This window comes from Lissotriton vulgaris, chromosome 8, assembly GCF_964263255.1.
Source record: "Lissotriton vulgaris chromosome 8, aLisVul1.2, whole genome shotgun sequence".
NCBI classification, from domain to species: domain Eukaryota; kingdom Metazoa; phylum Chordata; class Amphibia; order Caudata; family Salamandridae; genus Lissotriton; species Lissotriton vulgaris.
Genome location: NC_141696.1, coordinates 529,067,752 through 529,087,961, shown reverse-complemented (window position 1 = coordinate 529,087,961; position 20,210 = coordinate 529,067,752). Strand labels below are relative to the sequence as shown.

Sequence of the window (20,210 nt, the reverse complement as noted above, 5' to 3'; positions counted from 1 at the left end):
GGATCACTTGGGAAAAGTTCCTCGAATTGAAGAATTTTCGAGGAAAGTTCTGTGTCCCTGTAGTTGTACTTAGTTGTGTCGCCCCTTTTTTTTGTTTTATTATAAGTTTGCTCTGATTCCTCTGTGTGTATGCTGGGGACATATTCTTTAGCTCTTGGATCCAGGTGTGATATTCTTTCTGAGTCATTATTGTTGAGAGGTGAGTTTTCTACAATTGGGGATGCTATTAAGGTTTCCACTTTGTCCTCTTCAGGTTTTTGTATTTTAGCGGGGTTTTGAAATTTTAATTTGTAGGATTTCTTTTTCTGGATCCTTCTTAATGGTTTTTTCCTCCTTCTTTCCTTTCCTTCTGGGATATTTTCCGATTTCGTTTTAGATGTCATTGCTTCTTCTTCTTGATTTTTGATAATGAGAATTTCCTGGGTACTAGATTTATGGTCTTTAGCTGGAATATTTGTTGCACTTTTTTTTGAAAATATTGGGTAGTGCTCATTTTTTTGTTGGTGTTTTTCTTTAAAGAGTTTTTTTAGGGAATATACAACTGAATCATTTTGGTTATCCGGTAATTGGTCTTGTTGTACTAGAATCTCAGTAGTCTGAGTACCAGAATTGCGGGTTCTATTCTTCTGTTCTTTTTTGTGACCCTTTAATAGGTCTTTTTGATTGTTGTTAATTGAGTCTGTGTTATTGTGTTCCCCTGCTACAAGAAGGTCTTTTTTCTTTTTCTTGTCTACCAGAAATTTTAAGATCCCTATTTGTGCGTCCAGTGTTTGGTCGGAATTTTCTAGGATGTTTCCCAGAAAGGAAAGGACTGATTCTAGAATCTCTTGCAGAGAAAACAAAGCTTTAGATATGGTTGAGGTTGTGTTATTATTGTTGTTGATGGTATTATTAAAAAGATCCATAGAAAGCTCCGAAAAGATAGCAGGAGGAGATATTGTTTCTTGCAAGTCAAGGCTTGTTCTGTGATCCGATTTGTGTGAGCTATCGTTTGCTTTGGTGACTATTGGGTCTCCGAGTAACATTGAATTCCCTCTATTCTCTAGAGGTGTTGAAGTTATTAGGGTAGACAGATCTCGGTCTGGGGTTTTTAAGTCTTTAGGGGTATGTGGTATTTTGTTACTCAAGTCTTGATCCAGTTGGCCCGCTTGATATTGTGCTTCAAGTAGTTTAGGGGTGCTTTCAGTTTCCTTAAAGATTATGGAGACATTGAGAGAGTTTTCTTGGACTGAAGTATATGAAGTTTGCGTGACTTTTGTTGTGAGTTGAGTAAAGTAGGAGCTTATTGCTGGTGTTTGAATTAAACGGCCTGGTTTTATGGCTTTGTCTGTAGATTTCCGTATAGCGTTTTCGGTCCCCATTCTTTTCATAAAAATTGTTCGTGAGCGTAGTTTTTTGAAGCCCATTTGTAAATCTTTTTATAATTCTTGTGTATATTACAGCGTGTACCAGGTGTTATAGAATTCGCGTGGTGATTGTCAGTAATCTAAGGTTGATCCTATTTCTTACCTTGCGGGTGGGCAAGAATGAAGAGGGGTGGTCCGTCCCGTCCTCGGACGTCCCCGGACGGCCACAGACGGCCCGCCCTTTGCCCGGGCTTAGCCCGGCGTCCCGCACGCGTCCCGCTTAGCGTGGGGGGAGGGTCTTAAATAGGAGGAGCAAGGGGCGGGAAGAGACTCCAGGTGCGCTTAGATCTCCACGCGCTGAACCCTGGGTCTCGCAGTCCCTGCCCCTGTCAGGCAGCCTCCGATGCAAAGAGATGGCAAGACTGTCTCCTTGATTTCCTTTGATAACAGGCAGCTGGCAGGTAAAAGGCGAGGGAGACGGCAAGAAACGCTAGCACACAGAAGCAGCTACGAGCGGCACCCGCGAAGCGGGGGCCGCGAGCTGTTGTAGTGCTTTGGACCAATCAGCAGGCAGTGAGAGCTGGCAACCAATTGAGGCGGAGCAGGGGCGGGAAGAGACTCCAGGTGCGCTTAGATCTCCACGCGCTGAACCCTGGGTCTCGCAGTCCCTGCCCCTGTCAGGCAGCCTCCGATGCAAAGAGATGGCAAGACTGTCTCCTTGATTTCCTTTGATAACAGGCAGCTGGCAGGTAAAAGGCGAGGGAGACGGCAAGAAACGCTAGCACACAGAAGCAGCTACGAGCGGCACCCGCGAAGCGGGGGCCGCGAGCTGTTGTAGTGCTTTGGACCAATCAGCAGGCAGTGAGAGCTGGCAACCAATTGAGGCGGAGCAGGGGCGGGAAGAGACTCCAGGTGCGCTTAGATCTCCACGCGCTGAACCCTGGGTCTCGCAGTCCCTGCCCCTGTCAGGCAGCCTCCGATGCAAAGAGATGGCAAGACTGTCTCCTTGATTTCCTTTGATAACAGGCAGCTGGCAGGTAAAAGGCGAGGGAGACGGCAAGAAACGCTAGCACACAGAAGCAGCTACGAGCGGCACCCGCGAAGCGGGGGCCGCGAGCTGTTGTAGTGCTTTGGACCAATCAGCAGGCAGTGAGAGCTGGCAACCAATTGAGGCGGAGCAGGGGCGGGAAGAGACTCCAGGTGCGCTTAGATCTCCACGCGCTGAACCCTGGGTCTCGCAGTCCCTGCCCCTGTCAGGCAGCCTCCGATGCAAAGAGATGGCAAGACTGTCTCCTTGATTTCCTTTGATAACAGGCAGCTGGCAGGTAAAAGGCGAGGGAGACGGCAAGAAACGCTAGCACACAGAAGCAGCTACGAGCGGCACCCGCGAAGCGGGGGCCGCGAGCTGTTGTAGTGCTTTGGACCAATCAGCAGGCAGTGAGAGCTGGCAACCAATTGAGGCGGAGCAGGGGCGGGAAGAGACTCCAGGTGCGCTTAGATCTCCACGCGCTGAACCCTGGGTCTCGCAGTCCCTGCCCCTGTCAGGCAGCCTCCGATGCAAAGAGATGGCAAGACTGTCTCCTTGATTTCCTTTGATAACAGGCAGCTGGCAGGTAAAAGGCGAGGGAGACGGCAAGAAACGCTAGCACACAGAAGCAGCTACGAGCTCTTTATAGTTTATTCTTGCTCTCTTGACCATCTCCTTATCCCGCGGGGTTCTCTGTAAGGCCTTCTTCAATAGTGTTTGTGCTGCAGAACATTCAGCATCAAACCATTTGTTGTCTCGGGTACCACCCTTCCCTGTAGGTTTAAGTAAAAACGTGGCCACGCTCTCACAGAGAGCTTCAAAGTTCTGAACTATTGGTTCCGGCTCACAAGTGTTCGTTAAACAGGTGGCTACTTGTAAACGGTTGGCCTTAAAAATAGTTTCCTTCAATTTTTTAGGATTAACCTTATACCATTTTAGCCTAAGGTCATGATTCTGAATATATTTCATAGGTTGTACGGAAGACTGTTTCTTGCCGGCCACAGTACTCAACAGTAGGACAAGTGGATTATGATCGCTAGCAGGATTGGCTTCTACTCTAAATCTTCAATAAGATGAACATACCTACTAGAAACCAGTACAAAATCGATTACACTCATTTGTCCCCATTCCCTTGAAACGTTGGGATTGGCACTGATATAGTACTGGTTGACATATCTAGCATGCAAAGATCATTTATCACAATAATGTTATTCAGTGCGTCACCCTGTATAGTGTGCTTAAAGTGTGCAAGTGGTTGTTCATTAATATCAAGTAGACCACAGGCCTTGGTCCCACTTTGGTAGCATGTAGTACAATTAAAATCCCCAGCCACATAATACACAGGGGGGGAGATCTTTCAGTCACTTTAGCTATTTCAGCCTGTAAGCCAACAATGATGAGTGCAATCTGCGTATCAAAAATGTTATAGTACCAATTGATTAGAAGGAGAGGGACAGTGAGTAAATTAGTAATTAGGATCTATTGGTACCATGACGAGACCATTACTTTATCTATTTTTAATGACTTATATTTAACTGAAATTGAAGTCAATAAGCCACCTTTTGCCCTTCCAGCCAATGAAGGTTCAGCATGAACAATAAATGAAAAATATCCATCCAGGCATGGGTCAGTTCTACTCCAAGTCTCTTGAAGACAAATAATGTCAAAGGAATTAATATATCTCATCCATACCTCATACCATAATCTTGGTGCGATGCCTGCCACATTCCACGAGATTAAGCTAAGGGTACATCTATCCAATTGATTTTTTACTTTATCTAGATGTTTAGTTAGATTTAACACCTCAGCCATTTGGTCAACTTGTATGGATTCCTGATTGTCTTCACAATCTGTAACCAGAGCCTGCGTTTTGTCTTTATTACAAGACAGCTGAAGATCACCACATTCTGCCAAAGCATCGACAAATATTATATACTAGCTGATGTTCCCATTACCTGATGGAAATGCGGTCTTATCTTTGGCATCATTTTCCATGAAGGTCCCTGTTTGTAGTCAATCGACCTCCACTAGGGTACTCAAAGGGTTAAAACGATTTACATGAAATCAGGGTGGACATTGTGATTGCTGGTTTGTTTTATTATACCACCCTATTCCTGTTAGTTTTGGTTGTCATGTGGGAGGGCGGTAAAAGAACCCCAAAGATAGGATCATGACTTTTGATTTGTCTATGATTTGGTCCAACAGCGTACCATTTATAGGTCTCACCAGCCCTGGGGACCTGAACGTTAAAACTATACAGTCTCCCTCGAGAGTTTTCTCACTTGGTCCAACCCATCTGACCCTTCGTGCCATCTTCAGTTCAGAAAACAGGATACTACTGTTAATTCCTGTTTTAGCATTTACGAGGTACAGTGATTTGTTCCTCAGGGATGGCCAGTCTTCCCCTTCCCCTGGGGTCAATGGTCGAACATTTACTAAAACAACAATGTAAGGTTTAGTTTGGGGTGGCAAATTTAGGATTGAGTCTGGACTACTAAGAGGTAAATGTTGTGGTGGACATTCCGCAGCAGTGGTCTTTTGTGGGCTACCTTCATTTTGAGTGATTCCTACCCCTGCTGGTTTGTTCTCGGTCGTCAGATTTATTGCTTGATTACCAGCCTGGGTCAAGGTATCTACATCCAGAGAGGCCCTTAGGTGTCGTTTTTTGCCCCGGCGGTCTGATGGAACTACTTCCCCACTTCTATTTTTACCCGTTTGGAACGTTAAGCCAGATCTAAATTCAACTTGTGGTACACAGGTGTTTAAATGTTGGGTCTCAATACTTGATAACCGTTTTTCAATATCAGCCAATTTACTTAAAATAGGTTGTAAATGAGCAGTCATCACTACTTCAAGCTTGGTTCCAAAATTTTCCCCCATGCCCTGTGCATAATCGATGCTATTTGTGTTGATGTTGTATCTTTCGATAATGGATCATGACTAGATTCAGTTGCGAGTTCAGATGTTATCTCAACGGTCTCTTGCGCACCCTTCTTTACCTGGGGTTTAGTGATATACTGTTTACGTGGTTTTTTGGTTATCTGTGCCCTTTGTTTTTTACCCAATAGGGCAGGTACCACCTCCACCTATCTGTTTGGATCTCTATGCCCTTGTTAATACAGTTGGTTTTTCTCCTACCGTGGGAGAATCCAGAATCTCTTCGATGCTGGGAGAGTCTTGCGGGAACAAGGAGCCCCCTTTAAGTTGTGATCCTCCTTCCGCCTGGCCCTCATCTAAATTTATACTAATAGCCGCTCTGAAGCAATTGTGAATCAAGAGACAGCCTGCGTTCAGTTAGCTTAATTTCATTAATAATTGCAGATTCGGCTCTTACTAGGAACGCATCCAGAGTGCCCGCCACACCTTTCCCTTTACCTTCTTTTGGCTTTGTCATGGCTAACATTACTTCATAAGACACAAAACACTGTCAGGAAGCAGGGCTAGGCTAAAGAAGTTTCAACGATTGAGGCAATATACACAAAAAGTCACTTCAACAGTAAAAGGCCAACACGCTATGCTATTTAATACCAAAGTCTTACTTCATCCAGCCAGTCCAATGTTAGAGGCGTGGCCCGGTCCGGCCTCTTTTGGCCCCTGATGGCCACAGACGGCCCGCCCTTTGCCCGGCGCCTTCCCGCGCACGTTCCGCTGTGCAGGAGGGGCTAGTTGCCTTTTAAACGTCCAATTACAGGGGGAGGGGCGAGTTCTGCAGTGCCCCACAGCGTCCTGGGCCCTGTAGTCCAGCAGTGACCCCCACCGGCACAGCAGCGGCAGCAGTGGCGATTCGAAGCGTCTCCCGCGGAGCAGGAGACGCGAGGAGTTAAAGTAGCCCCCGGTTACAGGGGGGAGGGGCGAGTTCTGCAGTGCCCCACGGCGTCCTGGGCCCTGTAGTCCAGCAGTGACCTCCACCGACACAGCAGCGGCAGCAGCGGCGATTTGAAGCGTCTCCCGCAGAACGGGAGACGCGATGAGTTAAAGTAGCCCCCGGTTACAGGGGGAGGGGCGAGTTCTGCGATGCCCCACAGCGTCCTGGGCCCTGTAGTCCAGCAGTGACCCCCACCGGCACAGCAGCGGCAGCAGCGGCGATTCGAAGCGACATTGTCTAAAATCACATTTACGGAAAAGAGGAATTAAAAACCTTTTACAGTTGATTACAATAAAATTTACATAAGAAGAAAATGTGCAAATCAGTTTGTAGGGAAAAATCATTGCATGGGCAACACAGTAGATCATTACTAGAATAAATACCCGCAGGGTAGCCTAGCATACATGGGATAACATTTTGGTGAAATCGTAACAGAATAAATCTGCGCCAAGGGCTTATAACAAACTCCAGATAGGAGGGGATCCCTTCAACCTGCCGTGGGCCCTCCAAGTATTCCCTTATAGTAGAATTATTATTAAGTGCATTCATTTTCGCATCATTAGCACAGTCTAAAAAACGAGTTTTTAAAAGTTTTTTGAGACAGATGCACAATTTCCCAGTGACTCAAACAAGATCCCAGAATCTAGAGTATATGAGGTATTTCTCACTAATTTTAACCATTGAATATTCTCTGAATGTTCCAGGGCTAAACTGTCAGTTATTATTTGTTGGGTGAGGGACACAGTGTACCCTGGACCAAAAGAATAGGGGCTACCTTGATCTGATTGGTTATATAGGGGATATTTAACTCTTGATGTCGTTTAAAATTGGAACAACTATTGGGAAGACTCAACATAGATTTCCAGAAACTATCCTCTATTATTTGTGTATCCTTTACTTTTACATGGGCCCACATAGACCTTCCTTACAATAGCTGGGCTTCTTGTTCCTAATTTTTCAAAAAGGAGCGCATTGCATTTGTACTCTTTTACAGCATCATCCCTCGATTCGCCACCATAATCCCCCAAGATGCTTGATAGTCAAAGGTCATCCCTAAGTAGGAAAACAGGTCTGTCTGTACCACTTTACGATTTAAGATAAAGAAAGAAAGGGGCTTTTTCTGATTGTTTTCCTGCAATTAATACGAATGTCTTAGATTAATTTGTATGAAGATCCAGACTTTCCATGAATTCTACATAATTATTCAACAGTTTCTGGAGAGATTTCCCCTTGCGCCCAATTAAAACTGCATCATCTGCATACAATAACATTGGAATACGCATCTTATTTATTCTGGGTACATCAATGGTTGATTCAAGCAGTCGAGACTCCACCCCATTGGTATAAAGTGAAAACAATAATGGTGCGAGAACGCACCCTTGGCAAACACCTCTCGTGACTGGGAACCATCTGGTGCACTCACACTGTTTGCCATACCTTACGCAAGCTTCACTCCTGACATACAGTTGCCTTATGAAGGTAATTATTTCCTGATCTATCCCCATTTTCCTCATTATCTTCCATAGATGTGAGTGAGAAACACAATCAAAGGCTGTGGTAAGGTCCATGAAGGCCAGGTAGAGGTTGCCTTGCTTAGCACGAGTGTACTTCGCTATAAGCAGGCTCAGATTCAAGCACTGATCTTGAGTACCTCTACCTTTTCTAAATCCATATTGTGCTGGGATTCGGGTGTTATTTGCCAAAGCCCATGCCTCTAATCTATTTAATAGCATTCTTCCATATGTTTAGCTGTGCTGTCAAGGAGGGAAATTGGCCTATAGTTTCTGGTGTCTAGTTTGTCCCCTTTTTTATGGATTGGGATTAAAACTGCTTTATGCAGAGGCCAGGGGTCCCTCTTTGGCTATGATATTGAATGTGTTGGTGTGCAAAGGACCCCAAAGATCTGGGCAGTCTGTGAAAAAATCTATTGGGGTACCATCTATGCCCGGTGCCTTATCACTGGATCATTGAGCTAGGGCTGCCCCTATCTCAGTGTTACTAAAAGTAAGGGGGGGGTACTAAATGGTTGGTCAAACTCTCCTCCCATCGCTTCTGGACCCATTCTCAAACCATTAAACATTTTACTAAAATACTCCACCCATGAGTCCTCATCCAAATGTGTGTCCAAATTAGGATCGTAGCTTGATTTTAGAAATGGCGCATTAATCATTCATTGGAAGAACCTCGTATTGTTTGTAACTGTAGCTTTCAGTAATTTATCCCAACCCTCTTCTTTCAGTATCTCTAACCTGTCCTTCCTGGCCTTAGAGTAACTCTGCCAGGCTTGTTTCACCAGGGCGGGATTTCTTGGGACACACTTGAGGGACTGATGAAGATGGGAAAGTGCTTTAGTGTAGTTGTGATCAAACCATTTTGGTCCTATGGTTTTATGTGATCTGCAGCTTTTCTAGCAGAATAGATTCAAAGGCCTCTATCATGGGCTGTGGGTCCTGATTTGGATCTAAACATATTATTATTTCCTTCATTCTGCTCAATACAACCTGGGGAATAAGGACAGTCTTGTCAATAACCCCCCCCACTTAAGTATTATCACATTATTTTTCGATATGACCGGCTTTACATGTGAGAGGTTGGGGTCATAAATACCTCGCCATTTCATATTCCAAGTTAAAGCTACATGGTCACTAAAACCCAAGGATTCAACATTTCTATTGCTAAAAGCTCCTGCCAATGTGGCTGTTGCTATTATAAAATCAATTACTGTGCTAAATAGGGTAGAACAAAAAGTATTACACAGAAGGCCAAAAGATTCTGACGGGGTTCATAATCTCCAAATGTTTTATAACAATAAGTTTGTTTAGGGCATTGCCATATTGGTTGTGAACAAAATGTACGTTACCACCTCCATCCTCATCTGTTAAGCCACAGGTAGAGGTTGATAGCAGAGGACAGAGGTGCACATTAAAGTCGCCCATCCACAAAACTGTTGGGTCTCTTTTACATGAACCAATTAACCTATATTTTCTTCCACTGTAGCAGCAACTTTGTACATTTCACCCCAAATAGGTTATTATAGAAATTGATTAATAATATGGTGTTGTCTTCTGGACCTTTAAGGAGTAAAATGTTAAAATATTGACATTCATTAAAAAAAGTTAAAAGCTCAAACCGCAAGGTGTTCTTTAAAAATGTCACAATCCTCCTTTTGCCCTTCCGGACGGTGAGGCAATAGCAGGGGATCCCCCGGTGTCTCACTTTTCGTAATATATCTAAGAAGTGTTTCCAGACTAAAACACTAAGGTAACAGTGCACAACAACGTTGAGTGTACCGGTCCATAACATTTGTCTGGACCGGTCCCCCACGAAGAGGCGTCTTGGTCTTCCGCTTCTCTGTGTCACCCCTGCCCGCCATGTTGGAAGATGCGCCCCGGAGGGGCCTGCGAGACCTAGTGAAAATGGCCGCCTGCGGGCAGGGCACCAACAAACCACAAAAGCTGGCTCATACGTACCACAAAAATTGGAGGATCCTAACATACAATACTTTAAATTGGCAGAAACCTAGGTTTGCAAACAGAAGGAGTCGCAACCTAAAAGATCTCCTGGTCCATATCAAACCGCCGCCTAAGAAACCCAGAGAAAGAACGGGTCTGTGGGACAACCCTCCCATAACCGGACACTTCCCCTGCGGCACGTGTTCGGTTTGTCATCTTACCAAACCAACTAAGGTGATACAACTACTGCCAAACTTGAAGTGGACAATAAGGACATACTAATTGCCAAACGAGTCATGTCATCTATTTGATTACATGCCCGTGCCAAATGCGATACATTGGCATGACCTGCAGGAAAGCAAAGCAAAGACTCTGTGAGCACTGGAGCAATATCCACTGTAAAAAAAGCACCACCCAAATGTCAACCCACTACCTTGAAGCAGGTCATACTGTGACCGACCTACAGTGGGTCATTTTGGAAACACTCGACACAAGAGACAGGAAAGCGGCAAAAATTCTATTTGAAAAAAGAACAACGCTGAGTACACAGATTGAAAACTGACACTGAGGGGCTAAACGATAACATTCCATGGTTAAGCCTCAATAGTTGATCCGACGTCCCAAAACAATGAGTACTGTCCCTTTGAACAATGAGTACTGATTTTCTATGAACAATGAGTTCTGAACCCCAAGCATGCCATTTGTTCAATGAGGTGCCAAACCTAGCCTCTTTTGTAAAATTACAATGACTGTGAGCTACATATCCGTGATCACCAAGCGGCACTGCTCAAAATCGTTCTCCAATTAAACATCGCTCACTTTTCATAATTCATAATTTGAAATTTATCCACAGTGAATTTAGTCATCAAATTTTGATTCCTGAGTCTCTTTTCAGTCACCTTGCTTAACTGCAAACAGTTGTAGTCTTTCTACCCTTTCTAACGACAGACTTATCTAGAACAGGAACCTCACACTAGCATATCCGGGTGAGAAGAGGCAGCGATAACACTAGCTACGCGAGAGGAGTAACGCCACATGTATTGAGAGATAGTCCACTGATCGCGAGCGGAGTATTCCATTTCTAGTATAATACTAAAACTTTCCTCATCTCCCGGCAGTTAAGCACCTTCTCCTATGCCCCTGACCCGAAAAAGTGCGCACACGCATTTCACCAGGTACGTGGATATAACATTTATCACCCAGTGCCACCGTTCCCACGAACGCCAAGCATGTGACGTCAACATGCAGTTGCTTCAAGTCTCAAAATCCCATTTGCCCCCACTATTGCGGTCAAATATAGACATCATTTTTGGATTAAAACAATGGCGATTTGCGCCACAGCAGCCGACCTGCCGACATTGATAAGTGAGACACAACAGTTGCCTCAAATGCACGCTAGCAACCACGCGCTCACAATCAAACTAGCGCACTAACAACCGCTGCCTTACAAAATCAGTTACACAACCCACTTAATACGTCACTAACATAGCTCACAGTCAATATTTTCACGAGGCTAGTAACTTTAACAACCGCTCTTCGCCAGCATGCTGTCACCTTCACCAGGCATGAGAATGAAAGAGTTGAAACCATTTAGGAGTGTGAACCCTTGCTAAAGTATTGCCATTTTAAAGCTGTTTAGAATCTATTTAGATTTTAACTTGGTCATTGCATGTACACATGTGTTGTGTCTCCTACATCCCTCTACCCCCGTCTGTTTTGTATGTAAATCTTTCTCTACAGGTACAATGCGACCATGAATTGACTGAAAACAGGTCATATTTTTTCACTTATTTTCACTTTCTTTGCGATTCTGCACTGGTCCTGAAGAAAGCCCACCGACCTATACAGGCAACGAGGCTGAAACATGTTGACATTTTTTTAATATACAACATACAGTGCGCTTGAATTCCTAACCATTCCAAAGCTGCACAACATTCAATTGCCCTCCCTCACTAGGGCTACCCGAATCCAGACCCAATAAAGTTATGTATCTGGCTGTCCGGGTATTTTAACTCACTTCCCTAGCACCTCACTTTCCACGATCACTACTGTTTTAACCAAGGGTAAATCCTCCAGGTGGAGGGTGCATAAACACTGACCCAAGGATTATGCACACACGTGTATAAAAGCGGGGAGACAACATATACCGCTACGAACATCCAGAATACACGTGAATGAGGGTCTTTTAATTGTGAGACACCACGTACCTACCTGCATACCCTGGTTATGCAGGACAAGTGATCCTTCCCCCGTGATTTATTGATATAGATCCATTATGCATGGCCTCTCGTGGGTGGCATAATACATGCTTCAGCCCATGGGAGGCCTCTGGGGTACCTATGCCCTGGGTACATGGGTACCATATACTAGGGACTGACAAGGGTACTACGGTATCCAATCTGGAGTGTACCTAAGTACATGACGTAACAATTCAGGGACAAAGTAGATAGACTGGGGTCCTGATTAGCAGGATCCCAGTCAGACTAGTCCCAAACAGTGTAATATGAAGCAAAAAGTGGGGGTAACCATAAGAAGCACATCCTTCTTTCCTACATGTGTTCACATTTTAAAATGTAGGTATATGTGCCTTATTGTTGAAGAAATCAACGCACCATATTAATTCTATATTGTGATAAGGTTCAAGGCTATTTGCAGAGATAACAGGCAAAAGTTATGTAGTTATTTAAAATAGCTTCTGGCAGCAAAAGACACGTTACGGTCATCAAGAAAAAAAGGCTGGCATGCAGGCTGAACAATATGCGATTGTGTATAATGACAGCACTCACTTAGCTCTGCTTACATCATGGTCACTGCTTTTGCTGCTTGAAAATGGGTCATCGCGGCAAGAGGTACGGTTTACATCCACATCTGTGACTGTTGCTGTAGTTGGAAACTCACTGTAGGCCAGGCTGTGGGACTGTGAGCCAAAAAACCTTGTAGTGTCAAAACATTTGATGCCAAGTGTACCATCATTTTGTGATCTCGTTTGCGAGGTCTAGCAGGTGTTACTCCATTGCTAGAAACAGCCATCTCTTATATAGAAAATAGTTTTTGGGGTATTAACTGACGAGTTGGTGTAGGAAGGGCACATTTACTGTAGATTTTGGATGAAGGACACTAGCCATTCCTGCAAAAAAAGCCAGGTTTTCAAGTTTCTGTATGTTAATCTGTGAACTTGCATCACCAGGCTGAGAAGCTGCCCTTTCAGCAAAAGCTTGCTCAGCAACTCTTACATTATCCTGCCCACTCTGACTTAATTATTTTCCTTTCCTCTTCTCTCTGCAATATTTTTGTCTTGGAGTTCACGTATCACTCTCATAAATCTTCCAGTACTTCTCTGACTGCCACAGTCTTTTATCAACTGTTTCCACCTGTGCCCTTTGAAGTAACACCTGTTTTAGACCCTCCGTTGTTCCAGAATAGCTTGCAATTAAATCTAAATATTTTGACTCATAAGGCACTCTCATCACTAATATATATATATATATATATATATATTAAAAACTTCAAAACTGAGACAAGGACACAGTAAGCATTTGAAATATCTTCACCTGATTGCCAAAAATATGTAAATAAAAGGATATTGATATATATATATATATATTTTCTGATCATCAACTTTATTAGTTTTTTGTGAGAACAAAGAAAAATCACTGGTTGCAATACATGAAGCTTAGATAAAGGAAGTATATCAGAGCTGATTGAAGACAGAGGTAAAGATAGGGCAAGTCCATCAGAGACTGACACAGCAGATCGAATGTGAGTTACAGTGTAGCATATCGTAAGAGATACCAGATCTTCAAGGTGACATCATGTTAAACCATTTACCCCACACTTTGTTGAATAAATCTGGGCACCCCAAACCTCAAATAGGGCCTCTTCGTGGACCCCACACCAATCCACTCCCCTCCTCCATCCCCGCACTGTAGGTGCCTTGTCCTGCGACCAGTGCACTGCTATGTCCCTCTTGGCCACCACCACAGCTGTCCCCAAAAGACGCTTGTCCATCCTGAAACCATCCAGCCTGTCAAAGACCCCCAAACATACGCAGTGGGTCATGCGGAACCTCCCAGCCCAAGGCCGGCGTAAGCTCTAGCTCCACCTCCCTCCAAAGCGGCGCCAGCACCGGACCACACCATACCATGTGGTAGAAATCGTCCGGTGCTGAGGCACATCGTGGGCACGCCGGCGAGGGCCTCAACCGGGCTTGGAATAGACGTGCCGGGGTGAGGTATGCCACATGGAGGTAGTAGAATTGGACCAGGCGTAGCCTTAAGGACGTGGTTAAGGTTCTGGGTGTCATGAGGGCGTCCCTCCAATCTGCCTCTTCCAGGGTGCCCACCCAGCCCTCCCAGCGGGATATGAGCCTGCCCAGGGAAGCGGGACCATTATTCACCAAGGAGCGATATATGCGGGATACCAACCCCCCCTCTGCCCAGGTTCCCCATCATCCCTTGAGCCTCCAGCGTGCTGAACTCTGGAAGGGAGAACGGAGGGGAGACATGTGTGTGTAGATGGCGTGTCTGAGTTGCAGGTACCGATAAAGTTGGGAGTGAGGCAGAGTGCAGTTCGCTGCAGATCTGCGAAGGAACGGATGTGGTCTCCCACCCAAACATCTCCAAGCACCGAGACCCCAATGAGGTCCCACATGCGGAATCCCTGCAAGGACGAGACCTCCCGCAACCAGGACCCATGTCAGAGTGGTGTCTGCCAAATGAGTTGTCGGTCCCATCCCACGTATCGTAAGGCCGTACGCCAAGCCTGAAACACTGTCCCAGTGGCACTGGGCTTCCATACAGGAGCGGCTGGACCTTTGTGAAGTTCAACACCGTGAGTCCAACACGATAGGCAGAGTCGGACCAGCCGCCCGCATACCAGTCGTGGATAACAATAAGCTTTGTGGCCAAGTAGTATAGATGGAGATGGGTCAACCCCAGACCCCCGTCGAAGGGGGGAATACGACAGTGCCCCAGGGATATGCGTGGCCTCCCTCCCCCCCAGAGAAACCAGGTGAGGACGCCGTCAAGTTTGCGAAACCAGCTACCCGGAAGGTGGACCGTGGTGTTCTGTAGTGTATAAAGGAAGCGGGGCAGGATCATCATTTTGAAGAGGGCACTCCTACCCAGGGGATTCAGGGGTAGGGTCTGCCAATTCTTGAGGTCCGCCTTCATCCTGACGACCAAGGGCATGACGTTCAGGGCCCACTCAACATCCAGTAGAAGCGCTATCCAGACGCCGAGGTATTTGACCGAGTGTCTCCTAAGGAGAATAGTTGACTGCCCATCGTAGCAATCCCTGGAGGGGTGCAGTGGGACCAGGGTGGACTTCGCTATGCTGAGGCGGAGTCCAGAGACATTCTCAAAGTCCGAGAGGACCCTCAGGCATCTGGGGCCAGAACTGTCAGGGTCAGCCAGATAGAGGAGCACGTCGTCTGCGTACAGAGCTATCTTGTCCACTTGGCTCGAGTCCCAGGCCCAACCCCGAATAAGCGAGTCTTGTCGAATAGGCGGCGCCAGGGGTTCCATCGCCAACGCGAATAGGAGCGGCGAGAGGGGGCACCTCTGACGCGTACCCCTACGGATCGGGAACGCCTCGGAGAACTCACCGTTAATAAGTACACGGGCTCGGGGATTGGTGTAGAGAACTTTGATGAGGCGCCGGAACGAGGGGCCAAAGCCCATCCTAGCCAGCACCTCTTGCAGGTAATCCCAATTCACTGTGTCAAAGGCCTTTTCAAAATCTATGAAAAGAAGGGCTATATAAGGGGTAAACCGATCACGGTGGGCCAGGGCCAAGTGGAGGCGACGGATGCAGTGACGGGTGCCTCTCGCCGGCATGAAGCCGCACTGGTCCGGGTGGACCAGCTCCTGGAGGAGGGGTCGGAGTCTCTGAGCCAAGACGGTGTCAAAGAGCTTTAGCTCCGTGTTTGTTTATCAGTGAGATCGGACGGTAGTCTGCACAGCTCAGGGACGGCGGCTTCGTCTACAGAATGACCACTATTGTGGCCAGATCCTACTCAGTTGGAAAGGCGCCGGTTTCTGCCAAGTGCTGGAGGAGATCCAGCAGGCGGGGGGCCAAGACATCCCTGTAGGCCGCATGGTATTCCTGAGGGTATCCGTCGGGATCAGGTGTTTTACCAGGATGCAGGAGGGAGATGGCATCTCGGACCTCTTCTAGGGTGAAGGGACGGTCCAAAGCTTCTCCAGCCTCCTGAGAGAGAGAAGGCAGTCGGGTATCAGATTTGTCCATCAGATCGGCCAGTGAAGCGCCCCAGGGCCGAGCAGCGTAGAGGTGCTCATAGAAGGCAGCAAAGGTTCATGCTATGCCCGCGGAGGTCACCTGAGGGGTCCCATCATCTGAGCATACCTCAGGAATAATACGATTGACACTAGGGTAAGACACAAGGTTATGGAGGAGCTTGCCGTTCTTATCCCCCACCCGTAGACGCGAGCCATCGACGAGCGCCAGAGCATTTTGGCCGATTCCAGCGAGAGTCTGCAAATCTCTTCTTGAACCACCACTAGTTGCCGGGAGGACTCCTCTAGCCCATCAGAGTGTTGGGCAGCTTCCAGCTGCGTCGCCCGGTACTCCAGCTGTGCAAGCTGGGCCGTCTGTTCGTTTCGCATGAACCAGTCCTCTGGCCACCCCTCGGACGACGGCCTTGCCTGCCTCCCACAGCGTTCCCGGAGAAGGAACCGAACCCGCATTGGTGGAGAAGTAGTTACTGAGTTCTTGGCCAAGTGACTTCACGAACTCCGAGTTCTGCAGGAACCAGGCATTTAACCACCAGACCGCTCTGGAACCCGCCGGAGAAGACCCCATCCAGAGGGAGACGGGAGAATGATCTGATATCCCTCTAGGTAGGATTGCAGCGCCGGAGACAAGCCTGCAATCGGTAGCCGGCATAAGAAGGAGGTCAATGCGGGAGTGGGTATGGTGGAACGTCAACGTATGGGTGTATTGAGTCGCACAAGGGTTGCAAACCCGCCTCACGTCACAGAGTCCCAAGGCCGAGGTCCAACTTGTCAGGGATTTGGCGGAGTTAACACGGGCCTCGGAAAGGGTCTCCGTCGTATCCCGTAGGGGCTGCATAACGGCATCAAAGTCCTCCCCAACCACTGTAAGACCCTGCGGGAGGGATGAAACCACCTGCATGAGATGGTGAAGTGTTGAGGACATGAGCGCAGGGGGAATGTACAGGCACAAGAGGTTTAGGGGGCTCCCCTCCATAAAACCTGAGACCCTCACATAACTGCATTGTGTATCTGTCTCGGCATCAGCCAGGGTAAAGGGAAACCCTTTCCTAAGTAAGATGGCCAACCCCCGGGAGCCCCATGTGAAGCCGGAGTGCCAGACCATATTGAAGCCATAGCAGGCAAGGAAATTACATTGCGTACCCAGGAGGTGTGTCTCTTGAAGGAAGAGGATTTCTGGTGTGTGGCGGTGGGAAACGCGGAGGACCGCTGTGCGCTTAATACGATCTAGGAGGCCATTAACATTCCAGGAGAGGATGTCAATCGGTCTAGTGAGAGTATCTGTCATCGGAGGGAAGGATATTGATATTAAAGGACACAAATGTACAATATATCCATAACAAAGGAAGTTTTGCTTAATAGTCAGTCACATTGCAAGCCTGAACTTGAACCTCCTGAAAATAGTCACCTAACTGAAATAGTTCTTTGACCACATATTGCTGCCTTATAGTAGTGCCACAAGTTAAATGTTTTAGCCCACTTTCATAAAGGTGTTACGTTTGTCTCTGCAGATAGTTGCAAGGCATATGCAAGGACATACATGTGTTCATTTTTTCTGCACCATCATTGGATTAACTTATGTCCGAATGTAGGTTTTAAGTAATCATATTGGTAATTCCTACCAATACCCTGCAGTTGCAATCACAATACAAAGGTTTTAACTTATGTTGCTTATCAGATGATTGGAAAAGACTCATAGCTTTGAAACATCTCTCTTCGGTGATGGGCCGACCAGATTCATCTATATTTTTCGACCAGCCATTTACAAAGAACTTCATCGTGATTGTCTAAAAGCAGAAATTCTCCATCTTTTCTAACTGAACGATCGCAAGTGAAGAACAGGACGTTGAATGAAGCCATGATTATGTCCTGCTAGATATAAAAATCAGGAATTAGTTTCCAACTGGTTTAAGTTTTAGAGGTATGATACATAGCATATCACAAACTGATTCACAGTTTATTTATTTGAAGAAAAGCATCACAAAAAAATAAACTGACCTGGTGCAGTTTATATCTAATATGTACGTATTTTGGAATACAAAGAAGTGTGGAGGCCTACACTGTAGAGCATTGAGGAAACTGCATAACTATCCAGTATGTGGTTACTAGACCAACCGCACTACTGATTCCAAATAATATAACGTAATAGTAGGCAGATCCCTAAGGAGCTCCAGTAATTTGCCTCATTGCCATCATACTACTCGGCAGAAAGCACTGGAGTCGACATTGCTTGATAGCGCAAAGCAGCTGTCCACACCATAAACCATGGCCCATCTCATCCATTCTATTACATGCATCTAAGGGTAGAAAGTGACCACCATGAGCCTCATAGGACTAAGGTAAAAGACTTCAGAGGCTAGTTGCTGGGAAAGTAAAAGCTGTTGTGGGGCTTTCTTGGAAGAAAAGGGAATGAAAGGTAGGTGAGTCTGTCATGTCTTACAGGGTGTTGAATATCTGTTCAGCGTCACCTCTATTTCATATACACAGAGTGGAACAACACACCGGGCTGGTGACTGCAGACAGTGCAATGAATGCCACATAAATTGATGGAATGGTTGAGCCTAGTGGCCACATGCATGTCAACACAAACATTGTATAAAAAAACAACCATGAGGAGCTTCATAGCACCAGGAACTAGGAGTACAGTGATTGCAGACTCTGGCAAACACCACGGATATAGGATGAATAGTTGGAGCAAGGGAACTCCCAGGCATCTGCACCATATGAAAACCACATGCAGGTCAAGGCAACAGGAGCAAAGGCAGATTTGGAGACTGCAGACAGGGTGGCAAATGCCATAGAAATACTTGGATGAGTTGGGTCTAGTGGTACCACACACAAAACACTATATGCTGACCACATGTAACTTCAACATAAAGTGTATTTGTAAAGCGCATGTTCACCCAAGGGTATCTTGGTGATGAATAACAGATGGTTATTGTTACCCAACTCAATGGTACGCATTTTATTGACCTCGGAAGGCTGAATGGTTGAGTGGACCCACAGGAATTTGAACCTGTGACCATGAGGTCAAACACAGTTCCCTGCAGTGGAAGCCTTATTCCACTGAGCCACCAGACCCAGCTACTTCAAAGCACCATGAGCAAAGACAGAAGTTGGAGACAAAGTAAAAACCAGGAACAGGACAGCAAGTGCAATGTACACAAACAGTGTAAAGCATCACATATTTTAAGCAGGTAAGCCATGATTCACAGCCAGACCTCTGGTTTCACATTCTACAAATCAGCCAGTAAACAGTATCAATTTGAACTCCTTTTTAGTTCGAGGACTGTAGGCTGCGCTTGCGCAGTTCGGTCCAAAGATTTAATGTTTTTAGGTTAGGGGGCTTGACCCCGCCCGTCTTCTCCATTGGCTGACCTCGTAAATGCTAGCCAGCCATTGGAGCAGAGGGGCGTCACTCCCTTTAAGCCCGGTCTTTTTCGGATTCGGGGGGCGTGTTTTTTAAGTTCTTTCTATCTGTGACATCCTCTGTCACTCACCAAAAAACACGCCCCCGATTCCGAAAATTTTGGAGCTTTGCGGCAGCCATTTCTGCCCGACCGCGTCCGGCCCTTGCATCCATCCGCTTGTTTTTAATGGACTTTGACCGCTGCTTGCGGCTTTTAAACTATCTGGGCTGCCGCCTGGGTCCCGGCCAGGTCCGCTGGGGTTCCCACTGCTTCGACTCGTGTGGGCTCCATGGCCGGCCATCTCGTCTCTGACGTTTTCGGGAGCTCGGGCCAGCGGCTTTGAGGAACTGGAAGAGGAGTTGGAGATTCAAGGGGTGTGCACTTGAGGTCACATGTTAGCGTGGGTCGTTTCTTTTGCAGAGAGGGGCATGTTTGCTCTTGAGAACAATATGTTAGAAGTGTTTTTACAGAAAGGGGGCCATGTCTGTATAAGATGAACATGTTTGTTCTTTCGGTATTTTTGCTGGAGGGGTGGGGCTTGTGCTCGGGGGTCACTCAGCGCGTGTCGTCTATTTCGGAGGGGCATGTTCGCACTTGAGGCGCTATGCTTTTGGGGGGACACTCCACAGGATGGGATGCACGTGTTGTTGATGTATTTTACGGCAGATGGGGCCGTCTTGTGCCATGTCAGCAGGCTGCCCCGTACCAGTCCGGCTGGAGGCACTGCCATGCCTCAAATGCCATTTACTTTTGTTGATCTGCAGCTCGCGCTGCTGCTGAAATCACCTAGCGCTGCTTGCAGCTTGCTTGCAGCTTGCTTGCAGGGGGGTTGCATCAGAGGGCGGGGGTGCTGGAG

General features: G+C 46.6%; 1 pseudogene; it reads right to left on the bottom strand.

The window, feature by feature from the left end:
- Positions 1-2,988: 2,988 nt before the first annotated feature.
- LOC147697259 (uncharacterized) lies at positions 2,989-17,804 on the bottom strand (annotated as a pseudogene).
- Positions 17,805-20,210: the final 2,406 nt, after the last annotated feature.